The 14,373-nt window shown below is 52.0% G+C and overlaps 1 protein-coding gene across 2 annotated transcripts in view; it reads right to left on the bottom strand.

The window, feature by feature from the left end:
* The window catches only part of LOC144170544 (uncharacterized), a 236,044-nt gene that overhangs the window by 56,152 nt on the left and 165,519 nt on the right, over positions 1-14,373 (bottom strand). The window lies entirely within an intron of this gene.

Raw genomic sequence — 14,373 nt, 5'->3', positions numbered from 1 at the left:
TGCTGGAGAGCATTTTAAAGTTTATGGTTGCGGGAAGATATAGTTCGTAGAAAGAACGTTTATGACAGGAGTCCGTACAGGTGTGACGCACCAGCTTGTAGAGACCAATGGTTCTTTAATACTCCATTATTTTCTCTAGTGGGGGGGCTCTGCTCGAATGCGTTGCAAATGCGCTTCTTTGTCTGCAGGTGGGAAACCGAGCTCCAATGGTGGCTCGCGACCACTCGTGAAGCGTGTATTGTGCCATATCAAATGATATAGATAAGGGATGCATGTATCGTCACAGTACGGGCAGCGTTGGATGTGCGAGCTGGATCCTTGGGTCCATTTCTGTACTGCATGAGGTGTGAGTGCCGTGTTCGCATAGATCTTATTAGCTATTACCACCCCCAAGCGTGTTAGCGCCTTGAGCGGGCCTAGTACACCCACTGGTGCTGCATCGTGCAGCCTGTTGCGACCTTCTGCCTTGAATTTCCTCAGGTAAAGTTGCCGTGTAGTCGTGGTGGATGTTGCAACTGGGCACTGGAAACCACTGGAGGTGTGTCAGGTCTCTCGGGCGGCGGTGTGAGCCGTGTGGTCGCCGTGTGCACCAGGACTGTGCACCAGGAATCAACGATGCGGATGGCGATGCCTTCCATTTGAAGGTCTAGGATGGCATAAAGTATACTCGTGGCCGTATCATTAGGCGAGAATGCTCTGTTCAATTCTTCAAGGGCAAAGCTGCCGGTTTGAGAGAGTGAGTCACAATGGTCGCGGATGGAGTGGAGAGCATTCAAGTCGCTTATAAACTCGGCTTCTTCAGCTAGGCCATATGTTTTGGAGATCTGCCGGGAACCGTTTCGCAAGGGGTCGCCCGAAGATGTCCATGCGATCGTAGCCTCATTGCCGCGCACGGCAGCGTCCATGAACACGTCGACCTCGTTCTCCATCTTGTCGTTCTGGATGGTACGAGCGCATAACTCGCGTGCTGTCGCCTGCCGCCGAGGTATAGGGACCGGGCGGCCGTTGTATGGCACCACCGTCGCTTCAGCGAACAGCGCCGCCCGTGGCGACCCGCTCGTCAGTGGAATGCCGGTGGCCATCCGGTGGCGGTCAGCGCAGCGTAGTTGTGCATGGCTTGCTGTCGTTTTTCTGCGGTGCGGCTTGCAAAGCGTACGTAACCCCACGTGCATTTTTCAGATCGGTAAATCTTCAGCGTGGATGTGACGTTTACGAGGCATGCCATGTGAGTTATTTACGCCCAAACTCAGTATTTACAAATAGCAGACGACGCTCAATGCGCCAAGCTGGAAGTCAAGCTGGAAGTGAAAGTTCGTTGCTTCATGCAATTTTTTCATGTCTGCATGCAGTTTCGCGAATAGAGGAGTATATTGCCGCTAAATGCTCCCATAAAGCCGGTGTGTGCAACCGATCTAGGTATGCTGCGGCGCTGTCCTTTGGCAGTTGATGACGAAACGGCGTCGACGTCATGCACAAGCGAAAGACAAAGTTGGGGGGTGCATTCGAAGATTTACCTCAAAACAGAAATCGTGACGGGCGACGCTTCCGGAACTTCGTTACCTACGGCTGAAACGTTTGTTTAATTTCACAGAAATGCTCTTACTACAGTCATCGGGGATCGTTGATAGAATAAATACCGCATGATAGTAGAACGGTATTGCTTGTCGTGGAGAAGCATTGCTTTACAACAATTGCAATGGTTGCTGGCTAGTTGGTAAATGGTTTTTCAAAAACCAATTTCTGCGTAGCTGAAGGACGCAAGACAGGAGGGTGCCCGAAACCTGCACTCAGCTTCACAACTGAATGCTGCGGTCGGTTTACAAGCTGCCACCTACGCTTGAAAAATCATGCACACCTCCGTCTAACGCCGATGATGGTTTATCGCAAAGCTCTATCGTATGGGTTTCCTTGGTTGCCTTCTGGATTTAAACTTTGACTTGTTAAGCGTCGAATTTGACCAGAACGCAGTTTGGTCTTTTGATCGCAGCGTCTTTGACTTTGACCATTTCCCATTCGATTTCGCACGAAGGAAGCTTTGTGTTCAACCATCATAATCATTAGACGAAGGGCTAGATGATTTTGCTGTTTAATTTTGAACTTCCATGCCCCCTCTTCAAATCTAAACTTTTTCCAGCGTGTCGGAAATGTATCTGTGGTGGAGGACTCGGGCTCATGCACTCATATTTGAGGCAACTAATCGCGCGTTTTTGGTGTCTTCACCAGGCATAACACGATTTTTTAGGTACTCTGTAAAGAATACATAATCATTAAAAAACACCGGCTGACGTTAACACTGCCACATTTTTTAACTATCGGTGCCAGCCTTTATTCTACGCAGGTGGTAAAACGGGAGGGGGAGGAGGGATGGTTTGTAGCTTGGGCTGTTGAGTTGGTGAATAACTTTGTCTCTTGATAAAATGGCCACCACAAACGTGGCATTTCCACTTCGGCTTCCAGGCTCCCATGCTGTCACAGTGTCGCTCACCAAAACCGAAGGTACAAAGCTCACGGTTACAGAAAATGTAAACTACCGCAACATTTCTACGGCTACACGGTAATCCATCTCGTACGCAGGTGCCTTTCTATTTAAAACACAGGTATCGAGGTATCCCAGCGCTAAGGCTGGCGTGGAAACCGCCGTCATTGAAACCATTGAAGATAATTTAAAGTGATAGAAATGAATTCTAATATTGGTAATAGTTTTATTCCTACTCAGATCGCGCGGAGCCAGGCGCAGAGCGCTGCAAAAAGCGCTCGTGTCAATGTAGCCCTTCCCCAACTTTACAAGCATCCAATGAGTTTGCGTAGCCGTTAGTGCATTTAAGAAGAAAATAATACTAATAATAGCAGTTTTATTCGTACTCAGAATGGGTGGAGCCCAGCGCAGATCGCTGCAAAAAGCCCTCATGCCAATGCAGCCGATACCCAACTTTAGATGCGTCCGACAAGTTTACGTAGTCATTACTGCATCTAAGAACCCAACACATCTGTCTAGACTTCATTTCATCTCACATGTCTGCTCACAACGCCACCAAAACATACAAAGCACCGAAGCAAACACGACAAAATCAACGGGAGGCTGTGTAGTCCAATGCACCGGCTCATTCCACTGACGAGGGAAGCGCCGAGTGGTGGCGCCACCCGTCCAGCTGCCCGGTCCCTATAGGGCGACGGCGAGGGATGCCAATCGTATACCGCATTCAGGGTGGAAGGGACAATGGTTAACGACTGGGGTGGAATTTACTGTCCATTTTGTCCCATGAACCTATACCCTTGCCTTGAGGAACTGCTCAAGATGTTCCTGAAGACGTAGCATGGTGTCTTCGATGAGGGTATCAATGGAGAGAGGGGGTGCAATTTGGTGAAGAATGTCTACAGGGTGAATGAAGGAAAACCACTGCTTGTACGGAGAAGGTGCCGATTTTATATATAGAGATGTATTACGTGAGCTGTGGGGAAAAGTACGCAGTAACAATCAATAAGAAGGAGAAGAAAATGAAATCAATAAGGGACGTAGAAAAAATGTATAGCATAAGTAGAAAAAAATATCAGTATCTCAAAATTACAGAACCTCGTAAGAATCTCAAGGGTACAGAACATCGACTAATTCCGAGACAGACAAAAAAGTCAGAAGTGCCTTTGTAGCTGCGCCACGTAAGCGTGATTCAGCCACTGTCCAAGAAAGGGATTCAGTTCTAAAAAGTTTCCTCGCAGCAATCGCACAAGAGTTCTTTTCGCTGTTTCGCGTTGGGTTGCATGCTGCGGACAGAAAGTTTTAGTACGCGCTTATACCAAAAGTACAGTTATAATTAATCATCGGATGTAGACTTAAGAGCGTAATTGCGCTCGGCTTAGCCAGGCCTGCGAGCACAGCGTATAGATACATATTTTGTGTACTGCGTCCTGTATTTTTGTTTTTAATTGGGCTTACAAAGATTAATTGCCAACACTCCGCACAAAGCAAAACGTTTTACCTGCATGCGTTTTAATTTAGCAAAGCATCGCCGAACGTTTTAAGCCCTCGCGGACGTCCTAAGCGAACGTTCTAGGCCCTTAGTCACGCTCAACGATAATTACAAAGCGATCGAGAGGGAGCCTCGGAAAAGAAAAAGGAAAGAGGGGGGCGGGGGTACTCCACGGCAGCGTCCCCGTTCTGCCATTCAGCTGGGTGACAGCTTGCCTCCCGCCAGGCCCTTTCCATCAGCGCTGCCAAGATGTGCCGACCAGGAAGACGGGCTGCTTCCATGGACGGCGAGCGTTTCGGCTCCTCGCCGAGTTCCGCATCCCCGGAGCGCGACCGCTGCGCTGTGCTCCGCGGTCCAAACAAAGCGGGTGCCCGAAAGGAGCCGCGGCATTTTGTTCTATAGCCCCGTGATTTGGCTGCACATCAAGAAGCCTGGGTGGCGCCGCACGGGAGGAGCCGCCAATTTGCCGTGCACTCGCTTTTTTCGTTACATCCAGGTTTTCGTTACATGCAGGTTTCGAGTGAAAGCTCGCGGGAATGAAGCATAAACAAAACCAATATGCCAGGCATCAGCGATGCTGAACTCACCCTTGTTCGAGGATATATTTCACACTGAAAAGCCGCGTGATTTGCGCTTGCTGCTACTACACGGCCACCGAATTCACAAACGTAACTAAGTATCACTTTTGCTTTTTGATACTTCTCGGTGCCTTGACGCGGTTCAAGAACCAAACTTACGCTGAAAGGTCACCTTTTCGCGAACTTCATGCTCTTTTCTGCAGTCAAAATTGTTGAAAGGATGCTAGCTGGGACACTGAAACGGGCGGCGACGTGCTTCTTTCTCACCGGTGGAGACAGTATTTAAAATTGCGAGCTTGTCTTGAAAAGACAAATCTTTTTGTATTCAGGCAGCAGAAATCATCTACGAACCCATACCATAGATACCAGGGGACACACGCGACTACACACCGACAGGCAGGCCTAGCACCTGACCGACACAGCACATTTCGCCAACCGATTTGTCAGAAAAAGAGCAAGAAACCTTGACTCATCAGCGTAGCGAATTCGTTACATCCAGGTTAACCATCGGAACTCCCTCGTTACATAGACGTCGCAAACACATGGGCTTCAATGAAGGTGGAAATGGGGAATCGTTAAATCCGGGAATTCAATACATAGAAGTGTGTTACATCCAGGTTTAACTGTATAACTAACCCGCCCGTTGCACGCGTGTCTGTGATTCGTACATGCCCATAGTAGAAAATGAGACTATATACTGTACATTTCTGTTCAAAACTGTACATTTCTGAGCGGTACTTCTGGAGATGAAAAACAGTGGCGCGGTTAGCACCATCTTTTTTCTAAAATACACACGGCGTTTGAAAATCCGCGTAAATTCACGACAGCCACTGCTTGCTGACTCCTGTATTAGTGGGAACTTCGAAGAATTTGACCTGCGCTGCACGAGTATCCAATCTAGCCAGTCATGCGTTCATCAAATGCGTTAATCATCTGGTCACAGGGGCTCTGCAGGCTCGCAGAAATATACAGCTGACACCATATGGCCTTCCCTGGTGGAAACGGACGAAAGTGACGGTCTCCTTGCCTGAGAGCGAGTGATCCTAAAGCGGTTGACCGTTAAGCCAATGTGTACGCCTCCCCGAAGCGGCTCTTGGAGAGGTCGTTCGATCGGAAGGCGGCCAGAAGGAAAGCAAGAGTGAGCGACGGCGGAAGCAAGAATGGCAAGGATACCACCGGGCCGGCGCGGCAGCCAGCTCGTCTCTGGGTCTCGCGAGCGGCGGTGCCAAAGGAACGGGGATGCTGGGCCGGCTCTCGCGCTACGTGGTCACGCCGCCGGGGTAGGCAGGCTCCGGAGCGCGTGCCGGGGAGGCCGACCCGGTCACACCGGTTGTTCCGGCGAGGCCTGGCTGTTGCTGACGACCGGCCCTCGATCCTCCTTCGAGCGGCACCCCGAAAGCGGACCGCTGATCGCGTGCTTCGCTGCTGCCGAATTCAAGGGCGCTGGATCCGCTGCGCCGCCGGTCCTCTGCGGAAGACTCTCCTCGAGATGGAGCGGGGCGGCCACTTCGCCCCAGCAGTCACGCCGAAGAGATACTCCGGCAGCGTCGCCCCAGGGGCATTTGGTGGCAGTCGTATAATAACAATTACGTTCTCGCCTGCACGAATGTCTACTGCGGGGAGCACCTTTCAGCCCTCTTGTGGCGGCCAGTGGGTGCTATTTGCGCAACGCTAGTCATCGCTTCCCGGATATGCGCAGGACTACAGGGTGCTCCGCACACCGCACCTGTATACGAAAACACATTGGGACGCGTGACCCTGCATAGCGTGTGTACGGAGACGTCCAAGCCGTTCAGAGAATTCAGGTAACTGAACCTGTCACAGAACCTTGGGGGCCATGCATGGGAGAAGTGCCTGCAGAGGGGTAGTCACCACAGCAATCTGAAATTTTTGTGCCATAGAAGATCGTGAACGTGTTTTTGCCTCAAGGCTAAAATTAGCCCCAAGCTATACGCCCGTACATACATGACAACACGTCGTCATTGTCATCACTACCACCTCTTCACTAACGGGGGAATGGTGTCAAGGAATGAAAAGTTAGATAACGATCCCCATCGGACAGAAAGACAAATAACTTTTATTTTTTGGTCCTGCTGTTGCAGTTATGTTGCGGGCCTCTCCCACGTACGGAAAGGAAGACCGTGGCCTTCCTTTCCCCACAGCACGGCCAGTATTCTTCGCGGATGTGCTGTACGGTGTTTCTTGTTGGGGACGGTAGCGCATACGCGGACAGCAGAGAGTGCAACGTGCACAGAGGAGTGGATCTCGTCATCCAGTGGAAGTATCGCGACACCTTTCCCAAAGAATTCTGGACAACAGGGACAACTCCCCACTCTGTTTTTGCTACGAGTGACATGTCTTAATCACTATTTCGTGCAATGGGGTATGATGAAGGCGCAGCATTGAATGCTGCGTCTGCTTGATACAAAAAAGGCGGAAGGCTGCCGCGTACTTCTGTAGTCCTGAAGGCATTAAAGCACAATACCCCTTCTACACCCAGCTTTTAGGAATTGATCGTGCGTAAAGCAGGCAGCCTAAGTGGAGAGCAGCGCTTATCCTCCGCGCTGAAAACCTTCCTGGGGTCGCCCGGCCTTGACAACTTTCTGTGACCCGTACGGTGTCTCCTTACTCTCCGCCCATTCTTTCCTGGTTCTCCTGACACCAAAATGTGTCTTTGCGATGACCACAGCCACCACGCGTTATTGAATTTTACAAACCAAGCAGAAAAGCGTTGTCTCGATACTTGTACGGCACAAAACTGGGCCCGAGCGTGACATCTGGGTGACATTATGAGGGGGTGAGATACCGAGCCGGTAACTGAACTAACTATGGGGATTTCGTAACGTCGATCATATCGTTCTGAGGAGAAGTTCACAGTGACCCACAGCACCATGCTTGCTCACCTACGAAGAAGATGAAGCACAGTAGTTGTGGTCATGCGGTTGTCAAAGTCGACGAGTAAATACGTCACATCTCCTCCTAAGGCGGTTAGTCTCACTTGTCCTGTCAACATTAAGACCGGTGACAAGCCCCAGCTGAAACCCGAATTGGCAATTAAGAATGGCTACAGCATGCCTTGTGCTTTCCATCAATTTTTGGTCGCCGAGGAATCAAAACGACACCAAAAGACGCATGGATAGAACCCTGTTGGAATCGCATGACAGAACATGTTACACTGAACGGATTATTTGCAACGGGCACATAATTTCTCCGCCATGTATTTCTGCAACCTCCGCGTACACATGAAACTGTGGCAATTAGGGCGGCCGTAGAAGTTCCTTTCAGATGCCGGAACAAACGTTCAACTCCTTCGTATGTCTGTAATTCAATCAGCCTGTCCTGATACGGTTCGCGCATCTCCGGATAAAATCCTGCGGCCGGCACTTTCACGGTCGGTATTCCAGATAAACTTGTTTGCAAGCAGACACCTTCCTCGACCGCCCAGCCAAGCATTTTGATTTTGCCTGGTAACGCCACCCAGCTGATCTTTTCCAGTCGGCTCTGACATTTGTAAGCAACGTCCCTATAAGTCCCGTTGAGTGAAATCTCCCCGTTGAGTGAAATCTGGGATAGAACGTATACAATAGCTGCCCCCCCATGGCGCTCGACACCCTCCTTTCGACGACCAGCCTACAAGATAGTGAGCGCGACGGCCGTTATCCTTCTAAATGGCATACAAAAGTGTATTTTCACACCGCTGCAAGATGTGCGGTTGGACTACTAGTCCCTGCTGCAGTAAACGGCATTTTTCTTCAAAGAGAAGTGAAAAAAAAAACATCGTTAAGCGCTCGCAGCTCTTATGAAGCTCAGAAATTAATGCTCGCTGTCGCGCCAAATCTATATATATTGTAACGTAGTATTTTGGTTACATACTGCCGCTACTGTAGCATGAAGATCGGAAGGAAAAAGTCGAGACGTCGAAGAGGTTTTAAGGTTAACTTGTTTACTTTACTGGTAACATTGATGAAATTTGGCACATACAAACTTGAAACAATTACACTTATTACATAGATGAAAAAGACAGTCAATAGGTCGAGGGTACTTAGCGGGACATAGTTGGCGGGCGAAGGGCTCCTGGCGTCTGGCCCCGACGATCGGCAGCAAGCGGCTCTCCTGGTGTTGCTCTCTCTCTCGCCCCAGAGGGGCCGCGTTATATTTGCCTTGGGGGGACGCATTGGGGGAAAAAGCGCATCCTAGCGTGTGCGCACTACCGGGAGCAAGTCTAAGGCACATCCGCAGCCAATCAGGAAGACGCTTCTTAGCTCCAATCAGACATGTCCCCGCCAAAGTGAAAATGAAAACATCACACACAGAAGACACAAGTTCAAACTCGAAGGCGCCCGTTTCTGGCAAAAGAATTACTGGGGAGAATAAAGTAAAGGTATACAAACTCGAAAAGGAGAAAAGACAGGCGGCCGTTTGGACGAGACCGGGGGTCGGAGAACATAGCGGCCCGCGTAGGCGCGCAACGGGGGTCGGAGACGCCAGTGCGCGCGGTAATACAAGACGAGTCGATGGTCCCTCTCGAGAGCCGCGTCTCCCGAGTCGGCCGACGGGCAGACACACGCGCTGGAGCCGTTTCTTGGGAAACAGGGCCAGGGCCCAACCACGTCCGAAGCGCTTTCACACAAACACTTGGGAGGAAGAGCCCCGGCGGCCGCACAGAACTAAAAAACAACCAGAAAACATCAAGGGATCTCCTCTTCGCGACAATATATATGCGGCAAGTTTGAGCGCACACGTCATGCGACTTGCACACTAACTTTTGGGCGTAGAAGGTGAGCGCGTAGTGCCTAAGACTGCCGGTGAGAATTGGCAGCCGTTGTGTTCCCATCGGGAGTTGCATTCACGCCTCGTCTGAACGGCCCACAGCCGGTCGCCTACGCGGCAGGGGAGCGGCTCAAGCCGGCAAAGTCGCAGACTTGACGCCCCGCCGAGAGCCGAAGCCTTCGGCCGCGTCCATCCGGGTTGTCCCGCCCTGCACGGGGTGCGGTTCCGATCACTGCGCGCGAGACACGGCATGCGTGACCGCATGGGCAAGCAGACCCGACCACGACAAACCCGTCGGCACGTACGGAGAAAGAAAAGGAGCATCTTCGGTACTTGCCAATACGGGGACAGTGTTTATGCATGCGCGCTGATCAAGTCGGCGTGGGAAACTTCGCACGATCCCTCGCGGTTTCGGAGGAGGCAACGACGGTGCGGAGAGAAGCCGAGTCTCTACTCTGTCCGTAGAGCCATTGCTGGCGACGACAAATTCTTCGAGAGTGCGTCCATGAGTTCCGAATATTGCGCACTCGTATTTAGTAGAAACCAATAGCCATTTCCCTGTTTACTTTTACAACTTGCAAGATCCTCCTTACAACACGTCATTCAGTTTACCCCTGCCCCTCCAATCCTAACACCCTCCCCAACCGTCACCAGAGCAGCAGCAGGAGGCCACACACACTGACCAACTTTGCGCTGGAGCTTTAACAACCCCTGGTGGACCGGGCCGTGGCATCAAGGGCCGGACTCGCGGCCTCCTGGATTTAAAAGGCTGACCACACATCTTTTTCCTTACTATTGCTGCTCAAAGTAAAAACGCCTATTTCTTTCTTTCACAGCGAAGGTTTTCTGGCGTCCGTGTGAGTGGAAATATCCCCGCAGTGTTACGTATCATTGCAACACAAAATAATGGGAACATGGTCTTATATATTTACAGGAATTTATCCTTCCGGAAACTGCCTGGCTACGTTAGTGTGCGTTTAAAGGAGTCCCTCCTAATAGAAAAAGGCTTCCTGTAAATCTGTAATGACTGTCATAAAGGCAGTAAAACAAATATTTTCCGATATTCACAAGTCCTTATTCCAATTACTTATGACGTCACCTGTACCCAGAGTAGTAGCACATATAAACCCACCGCGGTGGCTCAGTGGGTAAGGCGTTGTGATGCTGAGCACGAGGTTGGGGGTTCGATTCCCGGCCGCGGCGGCCGCTTTTCTGATGGAGGCGAGCAAAAACGCCCGTGTGTACGAGTTCTCGGCGCACGTTCAAGATCCCCAGGTGGTCAAAATTAACCCGGAGCCGTCCACTACGGCACGCCTCATCGCCTGCGTTGCGTCGGCGCGTTAAGCCATACAATCACTCAGTAGCACATATACAGGCAGTGGTGTAGTACTCTGCCAACATTTTCAGCCGCAATTTCCCTGACGTTACGCTCAACGTAACGCTTTGATGTCTAACGACGTTAACAGGTACCCGCAGGCTGACGTGCAGTGAACTTGACGCTGCTCCGCTTGACCCATCGTACGTTTCACTGTAATGGCTACCTAACGTTAAAGCCCACAAGGTCAGCAGCCGATACCCGCAGACATGCTTACCAACGCAACCACCTCCAGGATTTATCATTGCGTGCGAGCCCCAGAACATACGCAGCTACATACCAACAGATCGCTGTATACTATAGGCTACCCATACAGCGAGCTTCTTTTTGGTTTAGTCTCAACGCAGCGAGCCCCACGTGTGCTTCTTCAATACGGCTCCATTTAAAGCGTGCTTGCGGTGATAGGCCGGCGACGCAAAATCGAGCGGCCGACAAAACATACAAGGGTTGCCGCAGCTGTATGAAAAAAAGCTCGTAAATGCCTGCAGACGTGCGCTTAACATAGACCGCGAACAGCGTGTGAAAGCGGCGCCGAAACGAGCCCGCACACACAAGCCCCAAGAAGGGGGAAAAAGGACACAGAAACGTAACCGCGAAAGGCGGTCATTTTTCTTGCCTACCAAAGATGCTCGAGCACGCATCCCGATCGACGGGCAAGGTCAGGCGGGAAGATCTAGGCGCGCTTCCAGTCGAGTGCGCCGTTCAAATCTCGAGGAAAGCGCCCGTTCGGCGCCTCGATCCCGTTATCCTTGCAGGCCATATCATTGTAGTCTGCCGCGCCACCTCCCAAGACGGCGCCCGAAAGTCGCCCTGTTTTACACGTGCCTTTCCGCAGCTGTAAGTCGGAGCGGTTGATTGAGAACTCAGGAAGCGTGGCCCGAATTCGCGAGTTCTTGCCTAGTCCTTACCAGTTTAGGCAAAGGCGGTGAAAAGCGCGTGTCGGGAAACGTTGTAAAATGGGCTGCCGTTGAAGATAGTTGCCCGCCCGTAGGTAGGAGGAACTGGCGGCAATTACGAGAGGAGAGCGAAAAGCGTGAGCCAAAAAAGGGCGCTGTGTACGCGCGCGCTGCGCGTGCACACAGGCAGCCATTGTTCAAAGCGAAACTTTCCGTGAGCGAGAGAGGGAGACGGTCGCGAGAATGAGCGTTTTCCCACGGGCCACTGTCACGCGTGCTTCGCGCACGTTCGCAAGCACAGCAGTGGCCGAAACATGGAGACGGGGACAGCAGCGCTGAAAAGACAAGACAAGCCTGGTGCATCCCCTGCAGAACTGCCGCATTTGAGGGGGGGAAATAATTCTCTTTTTCTACGCTCCAAAGCGCAGCCCGTTATGCGTGCAAGGGTACCTGTTGCCTTTCCCCATTTGTTTTATTAACAGCGAAGCCGTTGAGCAAATCGTTAGTTTATGGTGTCCGCAGCTAAAAATACAAAAAAAAAAAGGCTGAGCGCACGTGTTGTCGTTGATAAACTTTATTGACACACATACACACACAAAAAGACCCCCAAAGTCCGGGATTCTGAAAGGAAAAAAAATGTTTCTACAGACGGGAGGACCTGACGAACGTGTGCCACCAGAGCTCACCACCAGGCCACTCGGTCCGCTCCCTCCGGCGGCGCGAGCCAGTCTTGGAGAGAAGAGGGAGGAGGTGAAAGGGATTTAATATGATTTGATAGTGATGGGTGCGAAGCAGAACATTCCCAAAGAACATGCGGCGTATTGGGAAAGCCAGAACACTTAGAGCACCTTGCAGGGCTGCGGGGTTGGAAGGCTGTGCACTGTCTGGCGTCGATGTAGACTGGCTTGTCGCGCCTGCGTGGGTGGGTGGAAAGGGGTTGGACAGGGCGTCTCCGAGTCTCCCGGTTGGGACGGAGCACGGGAGAGATGATGCGCCAGCTCGTTGCCCGGGACGCCCGCGTGACCAGGAACCCAGTCTAGCACGTAACTAGTACCAGTGTGTTTGGCCAGATGAGTGTGGAGTGTACGCATCGTATTGATGGGAAGCAACTGCTCTTGGAACAAGCGAAGAGCATCCTGACTGCCGCTGAGAATCACGTGGTTACCGAGAGTGTCTAAGGATAAGATGGCGTCAGTGATTGCTTGAGCCTCGAGAGACAGGACGGAAGGAACGCACGAGTATATTTTCTGCAAGGGCGGGTGGGCAGGACGAACAACTACTGTGACCCCGCGTGCTTCTTTGGTAGAGAAGGAGGCGTCTGTGTACGTAACTGTTGCAAGATCACCATAGCGGTAGCGAGGAGTGCATATTCGAGCTCGACGACATCCTGGATGTGAGGTGGCGGATACGTTGATTGGAATGGTAGGAACTATTACGCGAGGGAGAGGATACGAATGGGGGTATGTCGATGTAATGCCGGGTAAGGACGCTACCTCGTAATGAAGTGAGGATAGAAGAAGACGGCCATGCCAAGTAAGCTGGAGACGAGTGTGTTGGGCCGCCAAATGAAGATCAACCTGATCTGACAGTGACGCGAACGGCTAAGCAGCCTGCAATTTAGCGAGGGGGCCATATCTAGGCACCCCTAGAGCCAGGCAGGTGGCAGGCCTGAGGAACCGCTCAAGCTGGGATCGCTGCGATGAAGTTAATTTTACGTATGGCAGGGCGTGAAGAATGCGAGTATATATTAGAGAGTTCACAAGTCACGTAATATCGTGTTCTCGTAGGCCTTGGCGACGCCGGGTCAGCCGGCCGATTATGTGAGTGAGTTGGATAATTTGAACCTTACATCGATTGAGCCACTGTGAGGCCTTCCCATCATCCTGCAGGTCAAAGCAGAGGACGCGCAGCCATGCCTTAAGTGTAACAGGGGTGGCATCAATCGTGAGTTTGTGGGGATCCTGACGCCCTAGCCATTGCGCGATCACTGGGTTTGTGTCATTACGCGGCGCTCTTCCCCTCTCTCCTCCAAAATTCCGGCTCGTCTTGGCGCCACTGTGTAGAGCCCAGCCGCCTCTCAAACTCTTGCGTGAGGTGAAGCCTGCAGAGACCGTTGCGGCGATAAAACACTGTCACGCAGCGGGCGCTCCGCCCTGGTAGCGGAGCTAACCTCACCTCATTGGTCCGTTTGAACGATGCCCGAACCCGACTCTCGCCGGGGACGCGAACGCGCGCCCTGCGCGAGGGTCCGTTCGGGGAGACGCTCAGGAGGACAGCCGAAGGTGCGTAACTCTTTCCTCACCGCCCGGTCGCAGCTCTTTTGCGCCCGCTAGCCCTTCCGGCTGCCGGCCCGTGCCTTCGGTTGATCCTCAGTCCGTTCACTCACATATTAGCCGTACCTGACACTCGACGATCGCGCCGTGCGGTACGCGCCTGGGAACGAAAGGACAGTGTCTTTCTATTGCGAGCCCATCGGCCAGCACCCCAGATTTTGCCCTTATTGCTGAGCCCACCGGTTCAGCGCGCCGAGGACGCGCACACTTGCGCGTGGCGCCAGATCGCCCATCGCCCCTTTTCACCCACGGGGATGTTGAAATGTAACTGAAGGGGTTGGCGCGAATAAACGCCTTCTGATGTACTACAGTGGGCTTATTCCTTCGTCGCCCCCTACTCCACCTGCCCAACAGAGGCGGTGTTGAGCTGGCGCGACGGCGTCTCAGTTCCGTGAGCGTTCTCAAATATCTCGAACCCGCGGTGGCTCCTCGGAATGTGCATGAGTGCAGGCCTTA

The sequence above is a fragment of the Haemaphysalis longicornis genome, unplaced genomic scaffold, assembly GCF_048455015.1.
Source record: "Haemaphysalis longicornis isolate Haplotype H1 unplaced genomic scaffold, Haemaphysalis longicornis Haplotype H1 scaffold_2, whole genome shotgun sequence".
Classification (NCBI taxonomy): domain Eukaryota; kingdom Metazoa; phylum Arthropoda; class Arachnida; order Ixodida; family Ixodidae; genus Haemaphysalis; species Haemaphysalis longicornis.
Note: the sequence above shows the minus strand (reverse complement) of the source record. Positions and strands in the feature narration are given on the sequence as shown.